Below are 13,762 nucleotides of genomic sequence, written 5' to 3' on the forward strand. Positions count from 1 at the left end.
AATCATCAAGTGCACAACATATTCACAACAATCTCCCCCAATTTATGTCTACTGGAATTGTAGCCATAAATTAAGAGACACTTGATGATAACAAAACATCCTAAACATATATCTTTAAAGATAAGTAGATAAAACTGAAAGTGCTTCAATTTAAACAAGGTATACAAGGTTTGGCTCACAGTCAATTCAAGATGCTCCTCTAGCCTGAGCAGATTTTTCTAGTTCCTTGAAGGTCTGGATCTTCTTCCAAGCTTTCTGTTGTTTTCTTCAATTTGATTCTGGAGCTGTCTGTGGAATTCTAATTCATCAGATTCTGAGAGATCTAACATTTCTTGCATTTCCAAAAGAGTCTCATTGCTAGAGATACTCAATTGGTCTTCTAGTCTGAAGAATCTTCTCACACCCTTGTCATCTATGAATTCCATCAGCCGGTAGGGCCTTAGATGCACTCTTCTCCCTGTGTATGGGATGATAAGAGTTTTGGGTAGTGCATCTTTGGCTCTAACACTCCTTAGCTCTTCAATCTTCTTCAATACTAATCTTCTTGCAGTTACATTAAACCCAAAGTTTTTCTTGAAGGATGAATAGACTTTGATCAACACAGCTTGGCTTTCTTGAAGTATCCTGTGAAGAGGCCACTGAATCTCCCTTCCTCCTTTGTACTTGAATACCAACCTTTCAGGTAGGTTTCTGTATGCATCAATTGCCCTTACCTCATCCAGCTCCTCCAGATAAAGGTTTAGGTCTGAAAATTCCTTGATGTCACACAAGTACAAGTAGACTCCCTTGTTGATCTTGGGTTGAGCTTTGACTACTGCCTTGGATTTGAGAGGTGACAGCTTCACTTTCTTGACTGCCCTTGATTTTGTCCTTCTTGGCTTGGTGAGAATTGGCAAGTTGAAGTCAGGAATTGGTAATTTATCCCACTCTATTGGCTCATCCTTTGGCATAATAGGCTCTCCATGTATGTTCCTGTAGGGGTCCACCACCCTTATGTCTTCAAATACCACAGAGGGCTTTGATGCTTGAGTTTCAGCTTTAGTGGATTCTATTGGAAATTGATCTTCCAATTCCTTGTTTACAATATCCAACTTTCTTTTTGTTCTTTTAGCCAATTCTTTCTTTCTTGGAGATTTCTTCTGTTCTTCAGTCTTCTTCTTTGATCCAGTAGCTTGAGTTGGTTGAGAGGGAATTTATTGAGAAGAATTCATAGCCTGTAGCTTGGTCAGGATAGCAAACTGTTCTTTCTTTTGTTTAGACTTCTTTGTATCTAGAGCAGCTTGCCTCTTTTCCTGCTTCAATCTGGCTTTTTCTTCTTCCTTTGCTTGAGCAAATTATGGATGTCCAGCTACTACACAAATTTCCTTCCCATTTCTGAATATCTTTGCAATTCTCTCTCTTGAGGCTGAATCAGCTGGATCTTTGTAGAGAAGAATAGATCTTGACAGAAGCTTCTTTTCATCAGGCTTGGGTGTCTCATACACAGTATCCATAGGGTTCTTCAAAGATGACTTTGGATAGTTTGCCCTTGGTTTAAGAATCATCTCAGCCTTTGTAGTCTTGATGCAGGAAGATTGTCCTTTCTCCAGATAGTTCATGCTTATCTCATTCACATTGATTGGCTTGACAAGAGAGTGATGGATTGCTGACTGATCTGGTTCCTTGACTAATTGAAACTTTCTCTGTATTTCCTCATCAATCTTTTTCCAGTTGATCAGAGTCAACTCTTCTTTATCAGCATCTTTCAAACTTGCTGCTGCTGCATTTATAAGATCTATACCATCTGCAACTGGTGGCTTGGAGATAGTAATTGAAGGTACAATTACTTTGCTGATTTGAACTACAATGTTCTCCCCCTTAGTTGGTCCTTTCTCCCCCTTACTTGATTCTCTCTCCCCCTTTTTGTTATCATCAAGTGAAGGAGTTAGGCCTTGTGCTTTAGCCAGTTGCATGAGAAGATTTGTCTGAGTCTGTTGATTTTGAAGAAGTAGGGCCACTGAATCCTCAATAATTTGAACTCTGGTCTCCAGCTTGGCTATCTTCTTCTCAGAATCTGATTCTCTTCTCAACCTTTGTAATAAATCATGCATGATACCATATGGCATTAGTGAATCCAGTTTCTCAGAGTTGTATGTCTTTAAGTTAGCTATCTCCTTTTTCAATTCATCCACACTGATATTCTGTCCGGAGTGTTGGATCTTCATTAAGTGCAAGGAGTCTAGATGAGATTTAAGAATAGCCTTGGTACCTGCATCTGAAACTTCCTGAAGGGCTTGCTGAATAGCTGTTACTTGTCTTACCAAGGACACCTCAAATTGTCCCGGTGTAAAGTCCTTTGCCCATGCCCATTCAGGTAAACTTAAAGCAGAACTTTGGCCTTCAGCTCCCCCTAAGTTCATGCTTCTATTCAAAGAACTAGAGTCATCATCATCAGAATTTACTCCTAATTCTTCAGATGGCTCTCCAGCTTGAGGAGGCATCCTGTTGACAGCAGCTTTATCTCTTTGAAGAGATTCTGTGGTGTGCACTAAGTGTAAAGTCTGCTCTGCCTCCATATTGCCCTGAGCAGCCAACAGTTGATAGGCTGAAACAGGGTGAGTAAAAGTGTCAGCATCCAAGGAAATGTTATCAATTACAGCTTTGTAATGTTGCTGAAATTGTCTTTCCTTTTCAGCATCATCCACAATCATTGACTCACTAGCAATGGCTGGCTCCATCCTTATTGCTCCAGTACCTGCTTTTCTCTCATATTCTCTCTTTTGTTGCATCAGGGTCTCACCCTGGCTCCCCACCCTCACACCCTCACCTTCACGTACTAAGGTGGGACTCCTCTCACTCACTTTTGCCAATCCTGAATGAATGGATTGCTGAGATTCACTCTTTTCCTCTCCTTTTGCCTGGGAGCAACCCAGCCTCTCACTCAATACACTCTCCTCTCTCAGTCCTAAGAGTGATTGTATTACCACCAAATCTTCTGCACTTGAAATTATTGAAGTTTGAAGTTGTGCAGAGACACTCGACGGATGAATGATATCCGTCGGGTGAGTGGTAAAGCAATCCGATGGATAACTGTTGTTAAGCTTATCCATCGGGATACAATCACTACTCGATGGATGAGCAATATCCATCGAGAGAGTAGAAATGAATGAGGTGGGAAGAGAAACTATTGTTGACTCTGTGTTGATTGAAGTTATTTGAGGCACAGATGTCACAATAGAATCAGAAAGAATTGGCAAGTGAGCCAACAGGTCATCTAAAAGATGATGCTCACTTGCACTAGATTTTGGCTTCCCCAACAGAGTTAAAGAAGGGGAATCAGGAATTGAAGTGTTTATCATGTCCACTTCCAGTGAGTTGGTTGGTGAGTATTGTGTTTCAGTGGCTTCTATCAAGAGAGATTTTGGCTGTGACTCCACATTTATTGGAGCCACATCAATCTGAATTTGAGAAGGTACAGGGACTGTGTCTTTAGCACCAGTTTGCACTAAGTGTGTGTCCCGTGCATCCCCGGTTGTTTTGGATTTCTTCTTTCTAGTGTAAGTTTGGTGTAGGCTTGTGTCCCTAACCCTCTTGGCCTGTGCTCTTGGATGAGAGCTTTGTTCAATAGCCACATCCTTTTGGGAGGATGCAGCTAGAAATGAGCTTCTGTCCTTTTTAAGCACTGCAGTTTGTTGGGAAACTGTAGTGTGGCTAGGCTGGGATTCACTTATCTCTCCAACCTTATCCTTGGGGTTTCTTTGATGTTCACCCCTTCCCTCACCTATCTTACCCTCCTTCACACTCCCCTCTTTGTGTTTGGTAGGATTTTCAATTGGTACCTTTTGAGAGATACCAGAGGGGGTTTTCTTTGATTTGGATTTAAGAATTGCAGTTGTTTTGGCAGCTTTGGTAGGCAACTGTTTGGTCATTGTCACAGTTGCCATAGCTATGCCTGAAGTCAAAGAAATAGAAGGGATTGGAATAGTTGAGAGTGTAGATGAACTTACCTCACTTACCTGAGGTGCCAGCATTACAGGAAAATAGAACATTGGCACATCCTTGTGATGGTTGGCTCTGTTCAGATCTGCAATGATTCTTCTCTCTTGAACCCAACAAGCTAATTTATTGGTTGGGTTCTCAAGTTCAATCTCTTCACAAAGATGCTTAGCCAAAAGCATAAAAAATCTAGCATAGTAAATATTCTTTCCTCTTTTGGCTAAGTCACCTAGTTTATAACCTAACTCATACACAACCAGATCACTTAAGTTGTAATATTTGTCTATAACTAGCATGTATAGCATGTTAAGCATGGAAATGTTCACAGAATCAAAATTACTGATTTTTCCAGAAAAGACCTTAGTTACTACATCACACAAGTAACTCCATTCCTTCCTAAGACCTAGTCTTCTAATTTCACTTAGTTTTGCAGTAGGAAGTGCATAATGAATGGAATTTAGCATATTGACAATATCAGTGTCAGTGTGTGGTGCAGTAACATTGTCATCAGGAATCTTGAAACATGCTTTTATGACATCACTATTGATACAGAAAACATTACCTTTGATGGTCAAAGTGATGGTTTTGTCAGTAAAGTTGTAGATTGCTGTTGTCCACATCTCCTCAACAACTTCACAATAAATTGTGGGTGATTCCAGCATAGCAAAACTTAACTTGCAGTTCTTCACGAAGTCCATCATCTTATGATAGTCTTCAGATTGCTGAATCCCCTTATTGACCAAGGCAGTGAAGTTGTTCTTCTCATAGATGAACCCAGTCTGTGACATGATCTTTACTACGGGTGCCATTGTTAGGGAAGAAAAGCTTGAAGAGAAAGAGGATTTTTGCTTGAGAGAGAATGAAATAAGACAGTTGAATTTCAGAATGATAAAAGAAAATGATTAGAATGAAATAGGCTTTTATACTTTGCTCAAACTCAACGGATAAAAATAATAAAGAGAAATAAATTACCCAATAGAAACTGCCTAAAATTACCGTTTTAAAATAAACTTTAAAAATTCCACCCATTATCCATCGTGTAATGCTTATAAACTGTAAGTATACTCGATGGATAATGTTCAGGGAATTAACGGTTAAGAATTAGACACTTCGACGGATGAGGATAAAATGTTATCCGTCGAGCTTTAAAATATTCCAGAAAAGTAATTGATTTTTATTTACAATTTGTATATCGACGGATGACTCAACCCGATGGATAATGGTCATCCGTCGAGAGACAAATTTTGACTTAGCCAAAATTTCATCCAAGACTAAAAATCAATTAAATTTCTGGCTCCTTTTCAACTTGCAAGAATAATTCAGATAAATTCAAGAGTAATTAAGCATACCTAACTCATTTACCAACCTAGAAAAGGTGGATTCATCCAGTGGCTTGGTAAAAATATCTGCAAGTTGCTTCTCACTTGGAACAAAATGTAACTCTACAGTACCATTCATTACATGTTCCCTTATGAAATGGTACTTGATGTCTATATGCTTTATCCTTGAATGTTGCACTGGATTTTCAGTGATGGCAATTACACTTGTGTTGTCACAGAAAATAGGAATCCTATCAACTTGCAAACCATAGTCTAGCAATTGATTTTTCATCCATAAAATCTGTGCACAGCAACTGCCAGCAGCAATATATTCAGCTTCAGCTGTAGAAGTAGAAACTGAATTTTGCTTTTTACTGAACCAGGACACAAGCTTGTTTCCTAAAAATTGACAGGTTCCTGTTGTGCTTTTTCTATCAATTCTGCAACCTGCATAATCTGCATCTGAATAACCAGTTAGATCAAAACCAGAATCTCTAGGATACCAAATGCTAAGGTTTGGTGTTCCTTTGAGATATCTGAAAATTCTTTTAATAGCTATCAAATGAGACTCTCTAGGATCTGCCTGAAATCTAGCACACAAACATGTAGCAAACATTATATCTGGCCTACTGGCTGTTAAGTACAGAAGTGAGCCAACCATGCCTCTATAACTTGAAATATCCACAGGCTTTTCAGTAGTGTTTAGTTCAAGCTTAGTTGCAGTGGCCATGGGAGTTTTTGCAGATGTGCAATCCATTAGATCAAACTTCTTTAAAAGATCAAAAATATATTTAGTTTGACTAATGAATATTCTATCACTAACTTGCTTAACTTGTAAACCCAGAAAGTAAGTTAGTTCTCCCATCATACTCATTTCATACTTGCTTTGCATCAGTTTGGCAAACTTTTTACAAAGTTTTTCATCTGTAGAGCCAAAGATAATATCATCTACATAAATTTGAACAAGTATGCTAGAGCCATTCACATTTCTGAAAAATAAAGTTTTATCTACAGTACCTCTTGTGAAGTGATTTTCCAAAAGGAACTTTGATAAAGTGTCATACCAGGCTCTAGGTGCTTGCTACAATCCATAAAGTGCTTTCAATAGATAGTAGACATACTTTGGGAAATTTGGATCTTCAAAGCCTGGAGGTTGACTTACATACACTTCTTCCTCCAAGTCTCCATTCAGAAAGGCACTTTTGACATCCATTTGATAGACCTTGAAATTGGCATGGGCTGCATAGGCTAAGAAGATTCTGATGGCTTCAAGTCTTGCAACAGGAGCAAATGTTTCATCAAAATCTATCCCTTCTTGCTGACAATAGCCTTTAGCAACCAATCTTGCTTTGTTCCTTACTACTATGCCATTTTCATCCATCTTGTTTCTGAATACCCATTTGGTGTCTATTGGATTCTTTCCTTTAGGCTTGGGTACCAGCTTCCATACTTTATTCCTTTCAAATTGGTTTAGCTCCTCCTGCATAGCTAAAATCCAATCAGGATCTAATAAGGTTTCTACTACCTTCTTTGGTTCTTCCTTAGACAGGAAGCTGCTGTATAGACATTCTTCTTGAGTTGCTCTCCTGGTTTGAACTCTGGAAGAAACATCACCAATAATCAGTTCAAAGGGGTGATCTTTTGTCCATTTTCTTGGTTGAGGTAGATTAGCCCTAGATGAAGAGACCTCAATGTTGTCTTGATGTGTGATTGAGTTTTGATTGCTAGAAACTCCCCCCGAGTTTGTGGATCTTTGATTTGAAATTGGGGTGCTTTCCATGGGTGATCTGTCTTGACTTCCTGCTCCTTTTGATAACCCGACGGATGGTGAATTTTGAGTACCGACGGATGAGGCAGGTTGTCTTCCGACGGATAATACAGATTGCCTTCCGACTGATGAAGCATTATGTAACTCGACGGATGTTGAGTTTTGTGCTTCATTTGTAGTAAATTTGTCTACATTATCCTTAGACACTGTTTCTTGATCACTTTCATCATCACTTTCTTCACTGACCATCTCAACATTGTCGAATTTGAGGCTCTCATGGTAATCTCCATCTTTTAGTCCTTCAATCTTTTTATCATCAAACACGTTCACAGAAGTCTCACAAGCCTTGTTCAAGGTGCTCCACTAGACTTAGCAAATTAATCCTTTCTCCTTAAGTGTCTAGTCTTCTTTCCTAGCTTCTCATGGTTTTCTTCTATCTGGAGTTAGAGTTTTCTGTAGAAATCAGATTCATCTTCATTAGATAGATTTAGCATATCCTGCATTTTCTTGAGAGTCTCATTGCTTGATATTTTTAGTTGGTCTTCTAATCTGAAAAATCTTCTGGTATTTCTTTCATCCTTGAACTATATCAACCAATATGGCTTCAAGTGCACTCTATTTCCAGTATAAGAAATAGTTAAGATTCTTGGTAGTGCACCTAGTTCTCTCTAGCTTCTTTGTATTTGTTGAATTTTGTTAAGTAACTCTGTTTTGTCCACCATGGTAAATCCAAAGTTTTTCTTGATTGCAGAGAATATCTTAACCAAAATAGAGTAGCCTTCATTGAGAATCCTATGAAGAGGCCAAGTGATTTCCTTTCCACCTCTGTATCTGAACATTAATATTTCAGAAAGACTTTTGTGGGCATCTATTTCTCTCACTTCTTCTAGCTTATTCAAGTAGAGATTAATGTCTGAAAATTCCTTTATGTCACAGATAAAGAGTTGATCTCCTTTGTTGACGGTTGGTTTGGGTTTGGATAAGTTTTTAGATTGGAATGGGATAGACTTGACTGGCTTTCTTGGTATATTCTTTCTTCTTTTAGAAGTGGTTGGTATTGGGATGTTCAGCTCAGGAATAGGTAGAATTTCCCAGTCTATTAGTTCATCCTTGGGAATGATTGGCTCACCATGAAAGTTCACACCAGGATGGACCTTGATTTCAGCTTGCTCCATTGTGGGCATAGTTGGTTGATTTGTGGTAGTAGAATGAGTTAGATTTGGTTCTTACTTGTCTTCTTCAAATACCATCTTCCTTTTGGCTCTTTCCTTCTTGTATCCTTTTCCCGATTTCTGCTTTGGTTCCTCATGCTTTTCAGTTTTAGTTTTGGTGGCAGGCTTCTCAGTTTCTGACTTGGTAGCAGGCTTTTCAGCTTGTTTCTTTGCTTCTAAGGCAGCCTGCCTTTTCTGAGACTTGAGCCTCAATTTTTCTTCTTTTTTGGCTTCTCCAAATTGAGGATGTCCAACCATCACACAAATCAGTTTGCCATGTATGTAGATCTTTGCTACCCTTTTCTTCAAAACTGAATCTCTTGGATCTTTGTGATTTGCAATTGAGTGACCTAGCAGCTTCTTTTCATCAGATTTGGGAGTTGCTTAGACTAGGTCCATTGGATTTTTACTTGAGTGATTTGATGAGTGTTTCTTAGGCTTCAAATTCACAATGGCCCGTTGTTGTCTTTTAGATGAGGTTTGACCTCTTTCCATATTTCCTAGCTTCATTTCATCTATTGGAATTGGTCTCAATTGGGTGGTGTGCTTCACGTATTTGTCTTTACTTGCAATTGTACCAAATTCCTTCTCAATTCTTTCATCAAGCTTCTTCATCTGTTCTACCAGCTTGAGTTCAGCTGCTGCTATGTTGATTAAGTCAATGTTGTCCAACATTGGTGGCTTAGAGAAGGTAATAGCTGGAACTATTACCTTACTAATTTGGACATGCACATTCTCCTCCCCCTTACTGAGTTGGACATTTTCATCCTTCTCCCCCTTTTGGTTATCGTCAAGTATGGCAGGGGTTGGAGTTTGAGCAGCCACCAATTTTGAAGAAGGAGTTTCAGATGTACTTGATTGAGAAGCACCTTGGTAATTGAATTCTCTACTGATGTCAGCCTAGAATCCAATGTTTCAATCTTGTTACTCAAGTCATAGTCCTTCCTGATCTTCTAGTGAATGTCTTTCATTGTGGACTCAGGAAGTTTATACTCTATTCTTTCATTGATGTCCTTTTTGACTTGCATAATGGTGCTCTTGATTTCATCCACATCTTGATTTTATTTGAGAGATTGAATCTTGTGCAGTTGTAGAGATTCAAGATGGGCTTGTAGAAGACATTTGGTATTGGCATCAGTGGCGTCTTGGATGGCTGATTGAGTCTGATGGATAAGCTTGAATAGTGTGGATTTAAAATGATGATCATTATAATCCTTGGTGAACATCCAGGTTGGAGTGCTTGTGGTTGAGCTACGTTCTGCATCTCCCCTATGTTCATGCCAGTTTCATCAACATCATCTTCATTAAAATCATCCCCAAAAGAGCCACCAGAATCAAACTCAAGATCATCACCAACTGTAGGTGAAAGAGAGTTGATTGCATCCTTTTCCCTCTGTATGAAGGCTATAGTATGTACCAAATTGAGAATCTTCTCAGCATCCTCATTGCCCTGTTCAGCTACAGTCTGATATGCTGGAACATGATGAGTAAATGCCTCAGCATCAAAAGAGATAGAATCTTGAACAACTTGATATTCTTGCTGAAATAGTTGCTCCTTTTTTGCATCATTGACATACATTAACTCACTAGAAATGGGATCTTCCCATTCTTCTGTACCTGCTTTACTCTCATTATCTCTCTGTTTTGCATCAAGGACTCCCCTTGGCTTCCCATCATCACACCCTCACCTTCACCATCTAAGGCGGGACTCCTTTCACTCACTTTTTCCATGCTGGAAGAAACGGCATGCATATGTTCATTCTTTTCCTCTCCTTTTGCCTAAGAGCAACTCATCCACTCACTCAAGTCACTCCCTTCCCTCAGTCCTAATAGTGATTGAATAACCACTAAGTCATCTACACTAGTAACAAGTTTAGAAATTTCAGGCTGTGTAGAGAATTTCAATGGATGAGAGACATCCGTCGAAATAGTAGTAGTGAATGTCAACGGAGAATTGCTGTGAAGCTTATCCATCGAGAGACAATCACTTGTCGATGGATGAGGAATATTCATCGTGAGAGTAGAAATGATGGAGTTAGGAGTTGAAACTACTGTTGAATCTGTGGTGATTGATTAGAGATTATGCACAAATTTCTCAGTAGTTCTAGAAAGAAAAGGCAAGTGAGCCAACAAATCATCTATAAGATGATGCTCACTTGCTTGAGATTTTGGCTCCTCCATGAGTTTCAAAGATGGAGAATCAGGAATTGATGTGTTTATCATATCCACATCCAGTGAGTTTGTAAGAGAATTGTGTGTGTGAGGTGTTTCAATTATGAGAGATTTTGGCCTTGACTCCACATTTATTGGAGCCATATTAACCCGAATTTATGATGGTGCATTAACTGAGTCTTTGATTGCAGTTGGCACTGTGTGTGCACCCTGTGACTCTCCCAAAGGTTTCAACTTCTTCTTTTGGATATAGGTTTGAGTTTGGCATGTGGTGTCCCTACCCCTTTTATTCTATGCTCTTGGAGATGAGCTATTTTCAATAGTTACATCCTTTTGGGAGGATGCAGCTATCAATGTGCTACTTTCTTTATTAATCACCACAGCCTATTGGGAGACTGTGGTGTGGCTAGACTGGGATTTACTAACCTCCCTCACCTTATCCTTAGGGTTTCTTTGATGTTCACCCTGTCCCTCACCTTTCTTACCATCCTTCACACTCTTCTCTTGTGCCTTGGTAGTTTTTAAAACTAGTTTCTTTTGAGAGGAACTAGATTGGGGTTTCTTTGTTTTGGATTTTGAAATTTCAGATTTTGTGGCTTGGGTGGGCATCTATTTGGTCATTGTCACAGATGCCATAGCCACAGTTATTTGCAAAGAAACTGGAGGTTGGGAAAGATTAGTGACATAAATAGTTACCTCACTTACCTGAGGTGCCTCCATGATTGACAGATAGTTGAGAGGTACTTCATTATGAAGATTGTTCCTGTTAAGATTAAAAAGTACTCTATTTTCTTGGACCCAAAAATCAAGCTTATTTGTTGGGTTCTGAATCAAGAGGTCCTTGGAAACATGGTTTGCTGGCATCATAAGAAACCTAACATAGTATATATTCTTGGATCTCTTCTTAATGTCTCCTAACTTATACCTTAGTTCTATCATGGCAGAGTTACTAAAATTAAAGTACTTTTCATTCAAAAACATATATAGCATGTTAACCATAGAATAAGTAACTGCATCAAAATTGCTAATTTTGACAGAAAATGCTTGTAATAACTCGAATTTTTGAGTCTTTGTAAAAACGCTTAATGAATAGTAACCCTGACAGACGGGGAAAACTTTTTAGCCCACACTATGTTGTGCATGAGAAATTGAGTTTCGGAGTTGATAACATGATAATACGTACCAAATGAGTGTATGTAAACGCTATTAGTTTTCGAAGAAAATGAACTTTGAAAAATGACCGTATTTACGAACCATCGAGGATTACGGGAAGCACAATATAATTACGAATTTAAAACCCTACGGATTTATATCCAAGAACGATACTTCAAAACATAAAGAATGTATACAAAAGGATTTACACCGCGGACCGTTTACGAGAAATTATTACAAAAATGATTAAGAGATCGAACGAACGCGTAAACGAATAAATAAACGTATCGAACCAAACTAACTAAACTAATTAACCATGGTAAGAAACTAACCATGGTTAAATCATCAAATAGTAACCTAGCTATATAGGAATGATAACCTAAAGCTAAGAAATAGTAAGCTAAAACCTATAAGTGTGTGTGTGTGATAAGTGTGGGGTGGTAAAAGTGTGAGTATTTATATACAGTGATATGAAATAAGTGTTATATAGAATTCAAGATGGCGTGGCCTCCTAGATCCTTGACCCCGGATTTTGAGGCACCACAATGTTTTGATAAAGGAATCACAGAGAAAGCTCCATTATTTTCTAAGTCCCATTCTCCTAACCTCACCTAATTTGGCAGGATTGAGAGAATAACTCATAGACACAAGCATGGTGCTCACATTTATATGTTTGTGTGTGGAACATTTGTGTTGTTTTCAGGAAAATAAAATCATCCTTGTATTTCATCACAGTTAATACATTAATTATTACCTTTAAGAGTGAAGGCAATGGTCTTATCTTTGGAATTATACGCGACAGGGTTCCAGATCTGCTCCACAACTTCACAGTAAATCACTGGAGACTCAAGCATATCATAGCTTAGTTTGGAGTTACAAATGAAGTCCATCATCTTGTGATAGTCCTCAAAACCAGCAATGTTCTTATCTACCAGTGCCAAAAGTTGTTCTTCTCATAAACAAATCCAGATTTGGGACATAATCTTGACTACTGGTGCCATTGTTGTGATTGAGAGTAGTTACATAGAGAAAGGGTTCTTGGAGATGAAGAGAGTAAAAATTGCTTTGAGAAAGATAAAAGTAAAATGAAAAATGAAAGAGGGCTTTTATACTTTCTCGGAAATAAACAAGTAAACATTAAAAAGTACAATAAAGTACCCAGTGAAAATTGCTAAAAATAACCGTTTAAAACCAGCAATGTTCTTATCTACCAGTGCCAAAAGTTGTTCTTCTCATAAACAAATCCAGATTTGGGACATAATCTTGACTACTGGTGCCATTGTTGTGATTGAGAGTAGTTACAGAGAGAAAGGGTTCTTGGAGATGAAGAGAGTAAAAATTGCTTTGAGAAAGATAAAAGTAAAATGAAAAATGAAAGAGGGCTTTTATACTTTCTCGGAAATAAACAAGTAAACATTAAAAAGTACAATAAAGTACCCAGTGAAAATTGCTAAAAATAACCGTTTAAAAATGATATAAACTGTAGTAATTCTAGAGATTATCCATCGACATATACATACACACTGTAAGTAAATTCAATGGATAATGTATAAAATTAACGGCTATGATAAAAGCAATTCAACGAATATAGATTAAAGATATCCGTCAAGATATAAAGTACCCAAAAAAATATTTGATTTTTAACAGATAATAAAATTCAGCGGATATTCACTTTCGATGGATAATGAACATCCGTCGAGATGTAAATTTTGACCTAGCTAAAATTTCATCTTTTTAGGAAAAATCAAATTTGTTTCTACCTGCATTACAAATTGCTTATACATCAAAAGAACTTAGGAATAATTAAGCATACCTAACTCACTTACCAACCTAGTGAAAGTGGACTCATCAAGTGGCTTGGTGAAGATTTCTGTAAGTTGCTGCTCACTAGGAACAAAATGAAGTTCCACAATACCATTCATGACATGTTCTTGAATGAAATGGTACTTGATGTCAATGTGCTTTGTCCTTGAATGTTGTACAGGATTTACAGTAATGGCAATGGTACTTGTGTTGTCACAGAAAATTGGAATCTTGTCCACATGTAGACCATAATCTAATAGTTGATTTTTCATCCATGGAATCTATGCACAACAACTAGCAGCAGCAATATATTCAGCCTCAGCTGTGGAAGTAAAAACTGAGTTTTATTTCTTACTAAACCA

Source organism: Apium graveolens, chromosome 8 (genome assembly GCF_009905375.1).
Source record: "Apium graveolens cultivar Ventura chromosome 8, ASM990537v1, whole genome shotgun sequence".
NCBI lineage: Eukaryota > Viridiplantae > Streptophyta > Magnoliopsida > Apiales > Apiaceae > Apium > Apium graveolens.